The sequence below is a fragment of the Bombus pascuorum genome, chromosome 4 (assembly GCF_905332965.1).
Source record: "Bombus pascuorum chromosome 4, iyBomPasc1.1, whole genome shotgun sequence".
Classification (NCBI taxonomy): Eukaryota; Metazoa; Arthropoda; class Insecta; order Hymenoptera; family Apidae; genus Bombus; species Bombus pascuorum.
The window spans coordinates 4,253,161-4,269,707 of record NC_083491.1 but is presented as its reverse complement, the minus strand read 5'-3'; the positions used below and the strand labels follow the sequence as shown (position 1 = coordinate 4,269,707).

General features: G+C 40.3%; 1 protein-coding gene and 1 long non-coding RNA gene across 3 annotated transcripts in view; both read left to right on the top strand.

The window, feature by feature from the left end:
- Positions 1–16,547, top strand: part of LOC132906265 (glypican-4) — a 137,193-nt gene that overhangs the window by 37,120 nt on the left and 83,526 nt on the right. The window lies entirely within an intron of this gene.
- LOC132905912 (uncharacterized) lies at positions 7,096–9,845 on the top strand. Of its 2 annotated transcripts, XR_009657886.1 has the most exons (4): positions 7,096–7,672; positions 8,221–8,607; positions 9,114–9,513; positions 9,605–9,845. It is a non-coding gene; the product is annotated as an uncharacterized LOC132905912 (long non-coding RNA). The 2 variants fall into 2 exon arrangements; XR_009657885.1 differs by lacking the exon at positions 7,096–7,672 and having other exon boundaries at positions 8,091–8,607.

The window sequence follows — 16,547 nt, the reverse complement described above, 5'->3', positions numbered from 1 at the left end:
AGAGTATTAGGTTGTCCGGAAAGTGTCTTTTTTTCGCAAGCGTGTTTTTTACAACCTTCGTACAAAAGTGAAGCATCTCAACAGAACTAAACGGATCGTACGTAATTTGACAAAATAATATAAAACAAAAAACGCGCATCTATTATTTTCTCATAAAACGAAAGAAACTTTTCGGACATCCTAATATAAAATATAGAAATTGCATAACAGCTAATGTATACGCTCACTGGATTAACGCATTCACTTGCAAACTATACATATACGAAGAGATATAAGGGAAATTTATAGGAATTAATATTTTTAGACTCCTACAACGTTGATATTAGATAAGAGGTGCAGTTGTTCGTAATTTAGGATTCTGACGAAATTCGATCCAGATTCACTGGAAATGCTATTAGCGTCAGAGTTAAAAGTGGAATGGTTTCTTACTTCATGACATGACAGTTCGAATCTTGGTCTATTCAAACGAATATTACTCCTGTAATGACTTAGATGTTAATTGGACGTTAGATCGTTTTAAATTGCTTGTATTCTCTACACTTCAACTTTGTCAATTTTAATTAATTTCAAGAATAACAACCTCAATTGTGCCTAGAGAATCCGCGGATTTGAATGGTAAATCGGACAGAAGACACGTCTCAACGTTTCTGGATCATCGAAATGATTATTCACGTCCGGTTTCGCGATAAACAAGTTCGTCGAATCGAGACCGGAGACGGCGAATATCGCGGATCGGAATTTTTGTCTCGATTACAGAGGATTTAATTATCGCGACAATAAATATCTCTCTCTTTCTCTCTCGATACACGGCCGGTCGTGTAAATGCACGAAATACCCGGTTGCGTAAACGCTGTTAAATATTTACGGTGCGCGTATTTAATTAATTGCTACGCTCCCTGGCTCGTGATGGTTGCGTTTAAGGGCGCCGATTTAAATATCAACGATAAATTTTTTGTTTTTAATTCGTTGGAATGAATTTTCATCGTTCACAGGGACCACCGTGCCTGTCATATCTTTTTCAAATCAAAATATTTATTCGAATAATGACGGAAAAAGAAAATTCCCGGTTTATGTGGATGGGGAAAATTGATCGTGAAATAATGATACGATACTTTGGTTGGTATCCGACGTATATACATTGCCGACCATATTACAACACCTACTCGTTATATTTATTGGGAAGCTCTAACAAATCTCACTTTATTTGGTATTTTATTACGAGATGCGTGTAATGCGAAAGCAGATTTATAGTAAAACAATTGGAAAGTAAAAGCGGCGAGAAACGTTCAATTTATACTATGATTAAAGATTTAATTATTACGATTTATAAATATCGATAGATGCGATACTTATGGTTGCCAGTGTATACGACGATCTGCATCTTTGAGACGCATGAATTGGCGAATTTAAGATTCCAATATCTCTGATGTATCGCCTCGTTTCGCGACACCCACTCAATTTTATTTTGTTCAGTCGAAAAAATATTCACCGACATATATTAGGTTGTCCGAAAAGTATCTTTCCTCGCAAACGTGTTTTTTACAACAGTGCACCTTCGTACGAACGTGAAACCAAGTCTGTGAAATGTCGCGGTGTTTATCTCAACAGAACAATTCGTACGTAATTCGACAAAATAATATAAAACAAAAAACCTTGTGCCTCTATTATTTCCTCATAAAACGAAAGAAACTTTTCGGACAGCTTAATGTAACTTTTTAACATCGTCTATAACTTTATACGCATAAAATTAACGAACGTGGAACAGATATTCGCTGCTATTTCTGATTAAAGTGTCCTCCGTAATATTCGAGAAGAACGCGTTTCGTTTCGCGTTACTTTGCTACCGGTGCGTAGGCTCCGCGACCTAATTAAAACGTATCGAATTCGCACGTGTAATTAAAACATAATACGACGCCGTGCGTGATGGTGGTCCTCGTTAATGAAAGAGCTTTGCCTGGTTGAACAAGGGTAATTAGCGAATTCGTTGCACCGGAGAGGGACAGGGTCTCGGGCAATAATATCGAGCCGAGGATCGAAACCGGCCGATGTATTGTAACGTTATCACTTAATTGAAGGGTTTTCGGAGACGCGCGAGGCCTCGTTAAATCAACGAGCGGGTTTATCGTATACAGTACCGCGTCGTGCTGCTCCTTTTTCGTTACGTCTTTCGAGGCATCGGTAATTAGCCGATCTCCGGTTTCGATGGAGTAGACCCGAGAAATTTTCAAACTCCTTGTTTGTTGACGGACCCTTGTCGAGATTAATTGCGGAGGTTAATCCACGGTTCTTATCATAATGAAATTAAAAGCTAACGTCTGACTGGAAAGAAGGGTGGTTAATTTTAAATTTTCGATTAAAGGCAAGTTCAAGCTGATAACTTATTGTTCTTTAACTCTCAGTTGGATTATTTAATAAGAATTATCGAGATATGTATAATTTTATGTGCTAGACCAGGTTAGATGCGTAGTAGTATATTTGGATGTGAATATCAGTGTGTGGAAGTATGTGTGTGCGCGGCGTCTCGAAAACAAATGAATGTAAACTGTTCGGTCGGTTAACAGTCTAGTACGGAAGAAAGTGCTGAGACACGTGCAAGAGAGTATCGATGAATATCTTTGAAATCATTTATCAAATAAATATATAACTATTCTAATATAAATTCCAAATGTAAATGTAGTGTTCCTATATCGTTATTTCGGCTATTAAGATCCAAAATTCTCAACAAGAATAACGATAACTTCCCATTCGTTAATCTACAATTTATTCACGCAATTTATTAGTCTGCGTTTTTCTCGTAAATTGTACGCGTGCGAGAAATAAAAAAAGTTTCATCTTTTCTTCTCACTTTATATAAACTTGCTGCGGTCGCAATATTTCCTGAGAAACGGGCAGATACGCTTCTAATTCCTCGTTATCTGAGAAGAACGGATTATCTAAGGAGAACGGATTACCTGAGAATGCTCTGAAAATGGTGGCTGTATATTTGCTCGGCCAGAGTAGAAGCTTGATAGAAACGTTTACTGTATAAGCAATTGTATTTGCTTTCTTATCTTATATCTTTTCATTTCCGGTGTCAAATTGATCGAAATTAGATAAGATTGCGGCAGAGTTCTGTAAGTACTTTTTCGTATCTACTATGCCTGTTCTTCAATATCATTTTAATACGAGCAAGGGAACAATGGCCGAGAGTATCGCAAGTATTATGTAAATCCAGCGTCTTAGCTAGCTTTTTTCTCTGGCCAGCTTTGCCCCGCAATTTTCGACCATTGTTCCAACTTCGGGCTATACCTTATTCGTCTTCCGCCTCCCTTCTCATTCTTTTATCCGGAATTTCTTACTCTCTTCTCCGCTTTTTCTCTCTTTTTTTTTATTTTATTCTTCCTCTTCGTTTTCTTCCTCGTCTTCCGTATCTGTTTCAACGCGATCGTACATCCGCTCAGGTCCCTTTCCTGTTTCGTTTCGTTTCTCGTTGATGCTCGTTTTTCTTTAATAACCATCGTCTACCAAGCAGCAGGGTAGTCGCGTTTCTTTATTTATTTCTTGCTAACGCTCCTCCAAGGAAAGGTTTTCCTACTCTCGCCTACATTTCTAATTTATACACTCGCTTCCTGTGTTTCACCGGCTGGATTATACTTTTATTCGAACGACTCGCGCCCTTTTCCATTTCCTTCTATCAATGTTGCATCGAAGAAGCTTCGACGATCATGTTACTTCGCCTTTTTCACCGCATCTCTGACCAGACTTGTTGTATTATACGTAGAACGAAGAAAAAAGTAACAGACAAACGAACGAAAGGGTCAATTGCCAACGTCTTTCCATTCGACGCCGTGTGAGGGTCGATGCGAGGATCGAGGCTCTCTGGCGGAAATAAAACGTTTTGTCGGAACATCGAACAGATTCGGCTGGGAATCGAGTAGAAACCGAGAGTGGGACCGCTGAATGGCGGAAGTGGTGCTGCTTGTTTTTTCACGGAGCCAGCCGGCTGTCAGTTTTGTGGGGCCGAAATAACAATGAAACTAATGAATGGACTTCCTTCAACGCCGCAATTAATGTAACTCAGCCCTTCTGAATAGCCATTTAAATTGATCCGCCGGAGGTAGGTGCGAGGTGTATGCCGATGAAATTCGTTTCGTTTCATACGTATCTACTACGTGACGTTAAAAGCTTTGTTCGCCTTCCTATCTTGCCTTCTCTCCGTTCTTTTCACCGGTCGATAAACGTTACCAGCTGATTCACGGGGGCGTAGGATTCCTGAAGATTATTCAAATTCTTTACGAACATTTTTATACCGTTTCGAAATTTATTCCTCTACGCACGATACTCTGCTTCTTTAACACGTTCGTCACATGTCACACGTATCTATGTGACGGGTATACTTGCGTGGGGCAACGTCGCTCAAGTATGGATGACGCTCTTCTTGATCGAGTTAATTAAATATAGGGTGTTATATAAAGAATATACAACATAAAAATATTAAAAACACATTATACCACACTTTTTATTAATTTATATTCTGGATAAAATATTACATTATGCTACATCGCATGGTAATTGTTAAAACATTCCAAACACACTTCACACATGGGGTGTTTTTGGGCACTTGGAACAACAGTCGTAGACTTGGTTATCACTACTCTCCTCATTTTCAAATATATTTTCACGCTGTTTACTGAACATCTCGAGAATGAAAAAATCACCGATGTACGTCTCACAAATATGCTTCTCGACTAAACGAAAGATCTGAGATATCTGCCATGAGATCCCTCGGAATACTCTAGCTGGAAAGCTTATCGCTTCCTCCGTTTCAAAACTAAACAATCTTTTCTTTACAACGAATCGAAGGCGATAAACAATGAATTCCCGCTTGCCGCTCTATTTACGTTCTGCGCACCGGCGGTCGGATTTGAACCCCGCAGGATACAGCCAAATCACGTTGGACGACGAACGCGTAAAGTTCGTTAAATTATTTATTATTATTATATTTATTTTTCCTTATAAGTAACGTTACGAAAGCTTCCTAGCGATCAGTTCGAAAGCGCGAAACGCAACGGGGAAGAAAGTGAAAAAAAAAGATAGAGAAAATTCCACATCTGGATCGAACGCATTTACAGATGGACGCGTCGCGACGCGGACGAAACACGGCAAATCCGGGCCCCTGATTCGATTCGGAATTTCTTCCGGCTGTCGCACACGACGGCCGCATTTTCCCCGATTCGACGCTCGCATTCGTTTAGCACTCGAATTGTTCTCAATTAGTTTATGCACGCTCGCGATTCTGAGCAATTCTGCGCGCGTGCACGCGCTTTACGCTTACGATCGCTATCAGCGTTCCGTGCTTCGATTTTTTCCCTAGTTTCCTTTTTCAACGACCTAGCGACAAACTGTTGAACTTTCAACATTCTTTTTCCTATCGTCGAAGGAATTAAGAATCTGCGCGCGTACGTACATAGGTGAAAATCAATATACGTTCCACGTAAAAATATTGCGACTTGATTTAAGAATATCAAGAGTGGCGTCCTTAATAAAATTACGCGAATTATAACAAGTCGCTTTGTAATATTCACGTGGAACGTGTATCAATTTTCACCTACGTACGTAAGCGCGGAAATTCTTAATTTCTTTGATGATGTGAAAAAAAATGTGGGAAGTTCAACGGTTCTACTTAGAATAGAAAGTACGTTCTAGAGGAAATCATACGTCTCCGCGATTTATACTTCCACGATTAATCAAACACGACGCAGATACTGATGCAAATTTATATTTCTATGCTAAGTTATCGTTAAAAAACTAGACGTATAATTGTTTCACTTGTTAAATATGGTAACGGTATGGCTATTTTCTATATAATTACCTTCTATGTATGTTTCCACTGAAAATTCCCCGCAAACGCATAAAAATCCGCGCTCTAATTACCATACTTATTCTCTTACTTACGCGCTAATCCACGATAATTCTCGATTGCAGATTCAAAATTTACTTGGAAACTGTATTCCGCCGACTTATTCGTCGGAATCAATTTTCACAGACGTCTTAACAGCTGGGACGTAGCTTCGTAGCCATGCTCGTGCAATTTAATGTATCGTTAGGCACGGTAATAAACGATAAACGTGGTAGAATATGCCGCCAGTTTACCAGCAGAGTGTTCCACCGGCATAGAATCGAGGTGATTATGTTCGGCTCCCGAGGGACGCGTCGCCTAAACGACCGCTTCGTGCCGCTATCGTTCTCTGCTATCCACGTCGTTTGCCTTTGATAACTCTTTTACAGTCTGACTTTATTATCCGAATAGGAAGCCGGTAAGATCGACGAGTAATTCGCGCGCATTTAGCTCGCTGCTTGTCGCGTGGGAAAAGAAGCGAATATAAAAGAAAAGGAGGTACGAGACGACAAAAGGAGAGAAAGGGAGGAGGAACAGGGGGGATTTATCGGAGATGGTAAAAACTAGGCTTCTCTGGTGGCGATGTTCAAATATTTGAGGGGAAAAATTTATGTCCCAGACCGCGGGTTTCCTTTTAAAGGCACCGCGACGACGAGAGTGGAAAGTTTAATTACACGGGAACACGTCTTCGTGGTGTTCCCTTTGCGGTGTTCGTGGCTTGAAAGTCGGCCGAGGACCAAGTTTAGGCTATTCGCTGAACATTTTCTTTAAAAGTTACCGTTGGTAGCGATGCTTCGAGTTAGACATGGCCTTGGTCGATTGATAGCGCATAACGTTGGAATCGTAGCTGTTTCTGCAAATCCGTGTTATACAAGTAGATTATACGCGTGTTGATCAGACAAATTGAAACGTGAATTAAATATAAATCTAGCGATTGTAGAATTAAGGAATGAACTTATTATTCGGATATCGGTCTCCTATGGCTCGTCATCTAAATTGGTACAATGGCATAATGTATAACGTATATGTATAATGTGTAAAGTTAGAGACGGTGAATAAATAATAAAGATATTATCAGATCATACAGATATGCTTATTCGAGCACGTTTTAATATTCTAAAATTATAGATTCCACGGGAACTTTACTTGGATAGTTTGAGGCTTTTGGAACGAGGTATTAATTCGAACATTCCACTTGGTAAGGTACGTTGAAGTTTCTCGTGTCTCTTGCCTTTTAAATAAAGTTGTATCATGTAGGCTGTTACAGAATAGCGACTAAATATTTTCAGTCGAATAAGAAGAAGCAAAGGTGGCACAACGAAAATGTTAAAACTTCGATTTTCTTCAATTTCGAGGAAATAAAACATTTGAATTGAAATGGTTAGAGAGATGGCAGAGTTTAAGATGTAGAAACAGGTACATTTTCCACGTTAAATGTTATTTTCTGTTACCAACTCGTCGAATTAAACTATACGAAAACTTGAACAAAAGATTCATAGACGTCATTTGCTTCCTTTATCTTCATCTTGAGAACGAAACCGTACGATATTCTTCAGAAGAATCCAGAGACATCGTCCTACCAGAAACAAACGTCAGCAAGTTAAACGCGATCTTGAAGCGCCGCTTATTCACCGATGAATCCAACAGCAAGAGAATGGAGTGGAATTCACGAACGCTAACGTAGAAATAACCACGAGACGTTGGTCGATTTTAGCTTCGTAGCAAACTAGTTAGCGAACTTGAGGTTGTTCGACGATTGTTAAGGCGTACAAAACGTCTCACACAACTTGAACGGTATAGCCTGGCTGCTTCTCACTTGTTGAAATTCCAGAGGAACGCCAGTCGCCATAAACCTTCTCTCGAATACGTTATCCTTGATCCACAAAAGCGTTTTCACGATAAAACGTTTGATCTTCCGCCATGGAAGTATCATGGTGGTATCACCTTTAACTGATCGATGCTGAAATTACCGCCGCGAAGCCTCTTTTTCCACGATACTTTGTAACTTTGAAATCGCGACGTGAAATTTAAATTTTGCGCCGTGTACTTGTTCGTCGAGTTGTTCGAATTTTTTTCAGTATTTGTCCCGATTCGAGGAACAACTGCGATAAATTTATCGACATTGTTACGCTACAAAAATTTGTTACAAAGAAGAAGGTATCGATATGGATAAAACGGGCAGTTTATCGGACTTCTTTGGATTAATTTTTATATTTTAACAAGAACAATCGCTTGATCGGATATGGATTCTCACGAAACACTTGTCATCTATATTTATGTTGTAAATGGTCGCTTGATTTATAATAGTCCGTGAAAACATGTCTTTTGAATTAATTTTTTAGGCGGATGATTCTAAGACAATTTTATCGTACGACAGTGAAAAAAAGTAAACGAAAGATTTGTTAAACAACAGTTGGACGATGATATTTGGCGTCGTTGACGTTTTAAATGAAGACCAAAGATGGAACGTTTAACGAAACGCTTTAAAAGCCAACCATCCATTCATTCTGACGTTGAGGAAGAGGTATCTGGATGAAGAATAGGATCGTGGTGAGAGTAGAGCATTAAACGTGGCATTAAGCCAGCGATCGCTTCATCGGACAGAGCGAACAGGCTGCTACAGGCAGTATAATGAATCATTAATGTCCAGTTATCGCTGAAATCGATCGCGAGAAGCGACGAATTCAACGAGCTAAAAACCAGGGATAAAAGCCAGCCTCCTTTCTCGAGTATACAAATAAAAATAAGAACTATAAAGATCATAGCACATTTTCTACTATCATAATATACGTATACTATAATAATTAATATCTCGAATAAATTACGAGTATTTTTATAAAATTGTAGTCCATTTTCTTCCGTAGGATCTTTCGCCAGGAAGGTTTGTTACATTAAATAAAATTTTTTATGGATACATTTAAATTATTGAAAATTGCTAAGGCGTTATTTTAATATTAAACCAACAAATTTTGTCCTATTGCAAGGATAATTATACGAGGTGGTCCAAGTTCGTCAATTCACTAAAATATTATTAGTTAGTAGCTAAATCATCGCGCAAGAGGACTCTAGTCCTCGAAGAGGAGAGTTGTTTATCTTGCAAATGTTCTATTATTTGGATACAACTCTTTTTATTCTATAATTTAATTTATAATTCATGTTTTTTGAAATAATAATTTCTATTTCTACCCTGTCGAAGAAAAGTTTATTCTACGCGGTATGATTTGTTAATTAACAGCGCAAGATTCCAAATTTCAGAGTAAACAACGCGACGAAAAAATATCCCGAAAGAAGAAGTTGGAGTTTGTCATTCAATAGCAGTATCGTCGATGATTAATACCCTTGAAAATGTCCCCAAAAACTAGACTAACCCTCCAACTTTCGCTGCGTCCCGGGTTCGAAAGTCAAAGCCGAAGGGAGACATTGCGTCCAAGGAAACGAAGAAAAATGCGAGGAAAGCGAGGGACAGTGGGATATGTATGAGGTGGACGGTTAAAAGGAAGGGGAAAAGAAAGGGAGATCCATTATCGTCGTTGATGACGCGACTCGGTATGGAGGAGAAACGTAAAAGCTAGAAGCGTTGGTTAAATTTGATTTAAAATAAAAGTAAAGAATAACAGGTAGAAACGGTGTGCTGCGTAAGTTTCAATTAATTAATTATTTTTATTTGAAAAGTAATTTACGCAAGCAATTTCATCTTGTCGGGATTAATTCAATTTCTATTCTTAGGTGCAACGATTTTAAATAGAATAACGCAATTTAAAAATAATTTAATTCGTTATAAATGCGTACCTCCCCTATGCTCCGATTATAAATAACAAAACGAGGACTTTATTCCTGGAACTAAACATCATCTCCATTGAGGATTGTTATTTCAGTAAACATCTAAATATTAATAAACTCATTTTGTAATTTTGTACGGCTCTGATATAATCGACAGGGTAGAAATAGAAATTATTATTTCAAGAAACATGAATTATAAATTAAATTATAGAATAAAAAGAGTTGTATCCAAATAACGTAACATTTGCAAGATAAACAACTCTCTTCTTCGAACAAGCTACTTTATAATTAACCTGAAATAAGCACGAGTCATTTAAACAGTCATTTTCCAAATATTTTTTCTACTGACCACACACGGATAACTGTGTGAGCTAGAGGGAGAGGTAGAAGAACAGCGCGATCCGCCCCAGCAAAGCGGAAAAGAGAACGGTGGAAGAGGGTTGAGGGGTGAAAGGGAAGAAGGAAGGAAGGACAGAAAGACGCGGAGGAGACCGGATTCCTCTTTGGTCTCCGTTTTACCCTCCTCGTTGCCCCGGCTGCATTCCTCGGCCCGTTTCAACCTGCCTGCCGGCCGCCGCCAGTTTAACCTGCAGCCCAACACACTATTATGTCTGACCCGAGGCGCTCCCACATTTAACTACACGTTTCGTCTGACTGGGCTTCGCGTGTGCAGGCACGGAGGTGTTTGTGGAAGGGTGGCCAACGAAGGAACGCGGGCCCCCGAAACGACGCGACGTAGGGCTGCCGACAATGACTCCGAGTCAATAGGAGCCCAGCTTTTGAACTCGCGACCGCGACTGCCTAGTTATGTTTTAATCGCCGACGTTTTTGCGATCAGACGATGGCCTCCTTTTCCTCTCTAGGGAGGTTTCGCTGGTGGGGTGGTTAGCTTTTATGGCTTTTTGATATACGTACGTTTGGTGGTTTATCGGATCTTCGTTTAGGATTTCTTTTCTTTTCTTTTTTTTTTTTCTTTTTCTGAAGAACGAAACTTAGGCTTTGGAAGTTTGGAAATTCTGAAGATTCTGGACGTAATTCTTTTTTTTTTTTTCTGAAGAACGAAACTTAGGCTTTGGAAGTTTGGAAATTCCGAAGATTCTGGACGTAATTAACGGAATTGAATTTTTCTTCGCGATTTTTTACGAGCAAAGTTTAGGTAGATTTTTATTTGGTTCGAGGATTTTAGATATTTTGCAGGTTCTGAAATGGTTTCTTCCAAGAAGATAGATGTTAGCTCGGATACGTGTTCGGCTACGTGATATAAAAATAAAAATCAATCGGAGAAAAGATTTCGTTGTAATTTATCGTCGCAAGAGTAAACAGTTTAAGGTTCGCTTCTCGTTATTTTATTGGGTTAAGAAACCCGGAGTATCGTTATCTTATCCTTTACATGCATATACATCCTCTTGATATCGCAAATTCCAGTTCACAATGGATCAGATTTCACCGACACCCAATACTCGACCGCCTAATCGCCTAATTAACTGGCTGCCTGTGATCTAACTCGACCTAACGCGCTCATCCTTGCTTCTTTTCTTTTTACATCGAAATGCAGGCCATGGAACGTGTGAAACGGCGCCAAACACGTCCGCAAGACTAATTACACGAGCGAATCAACATACGCAGATAATAACTCGACGTGATTTTGCGCGAACGTGGCTCGATCGAGCAGATCGATCGATGCAGATCGGATAAGCGATGGAAAAGGGGGCCTTGGTGCGCGATTATGCGTAAACGATACGCGGTAGATATCGCTGTACGATAAATCTTACGCTCGCGATTTATACGTACGGTTGGCTCGAAAGCCCGCCTCGTTTCTTCGTGCAGGATTTCATTTGAAATTCAATGGGGTACCGATATACCGGCGTGACGAGGTTTACGCGAGTTTGATGATCGAAAAATGAAAGGCTCGTGAGTTCATTAGACGCGTAATATACTTGTAATCGAGGAGTTGAGATAATAAACGATGTAAATGTACATTCTGCGCAGAGTAGAATTTGAAAGTATAGACGTTGAATAGTTACGAACTTTAGCTTTTCGAGATATCGCTGGAGTGGTCCACGAAAGTATTTTGGCTTATGGAAACTTTTTCCGAATTTCTTTGCCAACTTAATGAGGTGCTGAAAATTTCAAACGAGTCTACATACGTATAGAACAATTACGAAATATTTATTGCTGTCGTTCTCTTCGCAAAGATCTCCAAAGTATCAGCACGCGATCGATTATCCACTGTACTAAGATATTTAACTATATTTAAACGATCGAGCGAACAAATTTCGCGTCGAGTATTTAAACAGTCTTCCTTAAAACGATAAAACGAAAGAAAGAAAATAAGAAAGGCAAGACAAGGAAATATTCGTATTATCCAGCTATCGCGTCACATCCATTCTTCTCTCAATTATCGAAAAGGAATTCGCGAGAATCCGAGTCGAGGGGTCGCGTGAATCGGTTGGAAAGTTCGCCAGGGTCCCGAAACGTCCGCCTGAATTAATGCGTAACTTCGTGGGAGGGGTTGATAAAAAGAAAACAGAGAAATGGGGCGTAGGAAGGGTGGGGTGGAAACGGGCAGGGGGCAGCGATGGTAGAGGGGGCAGACGGTGCTGTCGACTCTGGAGAACGAAAGTAAAAGAACGGACAGAGGCCCCGAGGAACGTAGGTGTGCGTTAAATGAAAGAGACGGAGGAAGAGGAGCGTTTCAAGGCATGGGAGAGGAATGTGGTCAACGCATAAACTATACCACCGTGCATTCCTTGGGCCAAGGGTGCCTATAGTTCGCGAATCGTATAATATATACGTGCACTGCACACGCGTGCACCGTGGCCACCTGACCTGAGAACGGATCCAACAGAGAAGGATTCCTTACCTGTTCCACGCGTTCCTGTATGAACTTTAAGTAGTCTTCTTCACCGAATAGAACGTTTGTACATTGCCCAAAAGTATGTTTTTGCGTTACTTGTAAGTTAATTTACGAATATTTAGTTTATTCGTAAGTACAAGATCAAGTCGATGTCTATTAATATTTTACGTGAAATCATTTGAACGAAACGAATTTATGCTGCTTTCAAGTATTTGCAGACTTGTATCATGTGTAAATTGTCTAAAATTTGCTAGTGTTTGGTGATAAAATTTGTTGCTTTTTTTTACATATTTTTACGCCTTAAAATTATTTCACAGAATATACTTAGAAATCGTAAGTCTCGAGCCAAAAAGTACGTAGAAGCAGACTCTAAATTGAACTCAAATATTTATCAAAATTCCAACGAAAATTATTTTAAAAAAGTGACGCTACAACTTATAAAGAAGGTACATAAAGTTGCGCAAATATACATACATATTGATATTACGTCGTTTGTTATTAACACAAGCGTTTCTTGCACGAATTTCATATTATCATCTACCGTTATCTTCATATTTCTCTCTATCGTAAGAGATAAACTGGAACATTCACGCAAGAATCCAACAAACGTTCGAAACTTGAATGGAAATGGGAACTCTGATTGTTATTCGTTATGTATCTATATATATTAGACAGATACGCATGTTTACGATATCTCGTTGGTCATTAACGCGAGAAATCAATTAGTCTCGCATCGGTCTCACATCCACCGGTCGTGAGAAAAAAACCTCCTTTCCCTTTAATGGCGTCTCTCGGTTGGACGCGGTATTTATGCTCGTATCCTCTCGTATATCGGCGATCACCTACGCGAACAATCCCTTCTCGATCGTCCATAACGCGGATCACAGATTTATTGGAGCCGTAATTTGCGTCGCGGAACGTTTGATCGGTCGAATGGCGAAATCATCGGGCCGCTTTGCAACGTATCATCCTCGTAATCTGTTAGAAATTTTTTAAGGAACGTTCAAAAATTGCGTAACGTGTCTGGCACAGCTTGTAGCAAGGAAGAAATAAAAACAGCGTAAAAAGGGTAAAAAGATGTTCTTTTTATCCTTTATTTTCTTTGCCCTTTCTCTTTTTTTCGTTTAATTCGATGTTAAAGGTGGTCGAGGAATTCCAGGCACGTAATAAAAATTCATCGAACTACCTCGTTCAGGAGTTTCGATATAGACGTCGATTAATTTTGCATGTGATTATGGATGCTATTATTCAAGAGCTATTAAGCAGATCGTTCAGTTGTACGGTGGCTCTATTCAATTTTTAACGCATTGTCCTCTAAGAATTTTCTATACGCTCGATCGACAATTTTAGTTCTGCTCGCGATCAAATTAGAAGCTGCATTTACGTTTTTGAACTAAGCGACCGATCGAATCCATTCAAAATTCGTTTCTACGTATCCAAATGCAATTAAATTTATTCAAATCGTTGCCCAAACGCACTATCCATGCATAAAATGCCTAAGCTAGTCGAAGCTCGTCAAATTCTTAAATCCCTCGTTATTTTCCATTTTCATTTAGTTCTACGTTTATTCTTTCTCTTTTTCATTTTTATTCGACCCCATCAATGCCGTGTCCATTCTTTCGTTCTTTCTTCCATTTCCACTTCCCTCTTTCTCTTCCTCTCTCTGTTTTATTTTTCCTTTTTCCTTCCTCGAAAATGAACCGCTGCATACTTGCATCGAGGCAACCGCGATCGCCAATACCGATACCAGTTTCTTCCCTTCCTCTCACCGAAGAAAAAGACACGGCAGGGCAAGTTCCTTTTTAAGGCTGGCCGCGGCTCGCAGTGTTCGATTAATCGACGCTTTCTTCATTCATCATCGGAGCAATTAACGTCAATGTCGTAGCGCGCGGGCCGCTTTGTGCGAATCGTTTACGCGAGATGCGTTTTGGCAGTGTGCCACGGCCACAACTCGTAGCCAACGCACACACGGCTGTACAAAGGATAGCGACGACGACGGTGCAGAAGGAAAGGAACGGCTCGATAATGAATTCGAGATGAGACACCGGCTAATTGAATACGGAATGTCGATGAAACTCGATTTATGTCGCGGCGGAGATCGATGGCCGAGTTGAATTACCCGGCAATTTTCTCCTGCGTTAAACCATTCTTCCTTGTATCTTTTACCCGCGCCGAAATTCGTGAATCAAACGTTCCTCCAGAAGTTGGAATGAAATTTCATCTTCAATTAGAATTTCAGAATACGATAGATTTAGAATACGACGAATTTGGAAAAATCGACTGATGGGTACAGAAACGAATGCATTGTAAACGAGAGAGTCATTCGTTTGAAAGAATCGTGGATAGAGTCGAAGAACGACGCGTGGCTTTAACAAAGAATTCGAACGGAATGCGAGATTACGAAGATCGCAGCGCTCGAGTTCTTCGAGCAATTTTTGATAAATTTGTGGAAAGTTCGTTCTAGAGATGTCGTAAAAACAATGGCAGGAAATAAGGAAATAAAGGAAAATGTACGATATGCAAAAATAGAGTAACGTTGGAGCGAAGATCGCAAAGAATAGCAGCCAAAGACTGTATATCAGTATTAAATTCAGCGCATAGAAATTGCTGCGAGTTCGAAATTTAATATCCTGGAAAGGACAGTCCTCGAGGAAGTGAGCCACCGGTCGGCTAGAACAGTGGAAAACTCGAAGGCATTAACTCTCGTGACAAGCTGCATAATGAACCGCTGTGAGTCCTTCCTTCCCCGATCCTGCTTCCCGTCCATTGTCGAGACGAATCCAGAACGTTTTAACGTTATTGAAACTTTCAGATTTTCTCTTCGTCTCGGGCATTGTAGCTTCATCGAAAACGAGAACGCGAGACACGGGGCAAAAGCGCGGCCGACACAGACTCAGCCCCGCTCCCGCTCCCTTTTGCTCTCCGATTCTTTTCATCGTTGCAATCGAGGAGATCGTCGTTAATCTGGAGGAACGTAAGAGAAAAGAAGTTCGAGGAGTAATTAAAGCGCAGACGAGTGTCTGATACCGGCAGTTTCTCCGGTCAGACAGAGAGAAACAGGCAGAGGGAGGAGAGAAGAAGGAAAAGTCGAGGGAGAAGGCGGAAGAGAATACCGAGAGCCACGGGGCCGGCGAACATTTAGAGAAAAAGAGGATAATAAAGAGACGAGAAGCAGGATAACGAGGGAAGAGGAAAAAAGGCCACGCTGAAAAATAAAGGACGGCGAGTCTCGAGAATCCTTGGTTCCCCTTTTATCCTGGCAAATATTTTGTCTACGACCGCGACGATGTCCGCTCTTCTCTTTTTCCGACTGGCTGCGGATATGCCTGGATGCGAGTCAATGCCGAATTCATCGTTAATCGTCGGCAGGTTAAGTACCATAGATCGTCGAGTCGCAAATGGTACGTCATGTCGCGGAAGAGCAGCAAAAGGATTGCCTCGACCGAGTTGCGAAACGTCGCCTGTCTGATATTTTTGACGCTTTAGCGATATCTTTCGTTATTATATCGCCAGGCTTTTTATGCTTCCATCGATGTGAAAGAGCGAACGTCGAAACGAAAGTTGGAGTAGTCCTAGAAACGTAGTGGCTGCGGTGAACGCTTTTTGAGATATTTCAGAATTCAATGTTAATTCGTACGCGACTCGTATCGTCGCTGGGAAATTCGTATATAGTCGGTTTATGAAATCGGTCAGTCGAAGTTTCCACGTTTAATCAAAATTCTGTCGTTCCTTACGATTCTTACAAACGCGTATGCGAAAGTACGGACAAATTGTTTCTTACGAAATATTCAATCCATGGGTACTTTTCATTTAGCGATCAGCAATATCCGAAGGTAGAAAAGTTTCCCTCGGTTTGTCAATCAAGTGTTTCACGGTTGTGCAAACAAGTACGAGAGAACGTTAATGGTTCGAGTTGAAATAACACGTCGCCTTCTTACCGACGCTGTCGTGTCTGAGAAAAAGCTTCGTACCAACTTGAGAGCTGCCTTGTATGTTTTACATGTTAAGGCTACCCATCGGCCGTATGTTTCT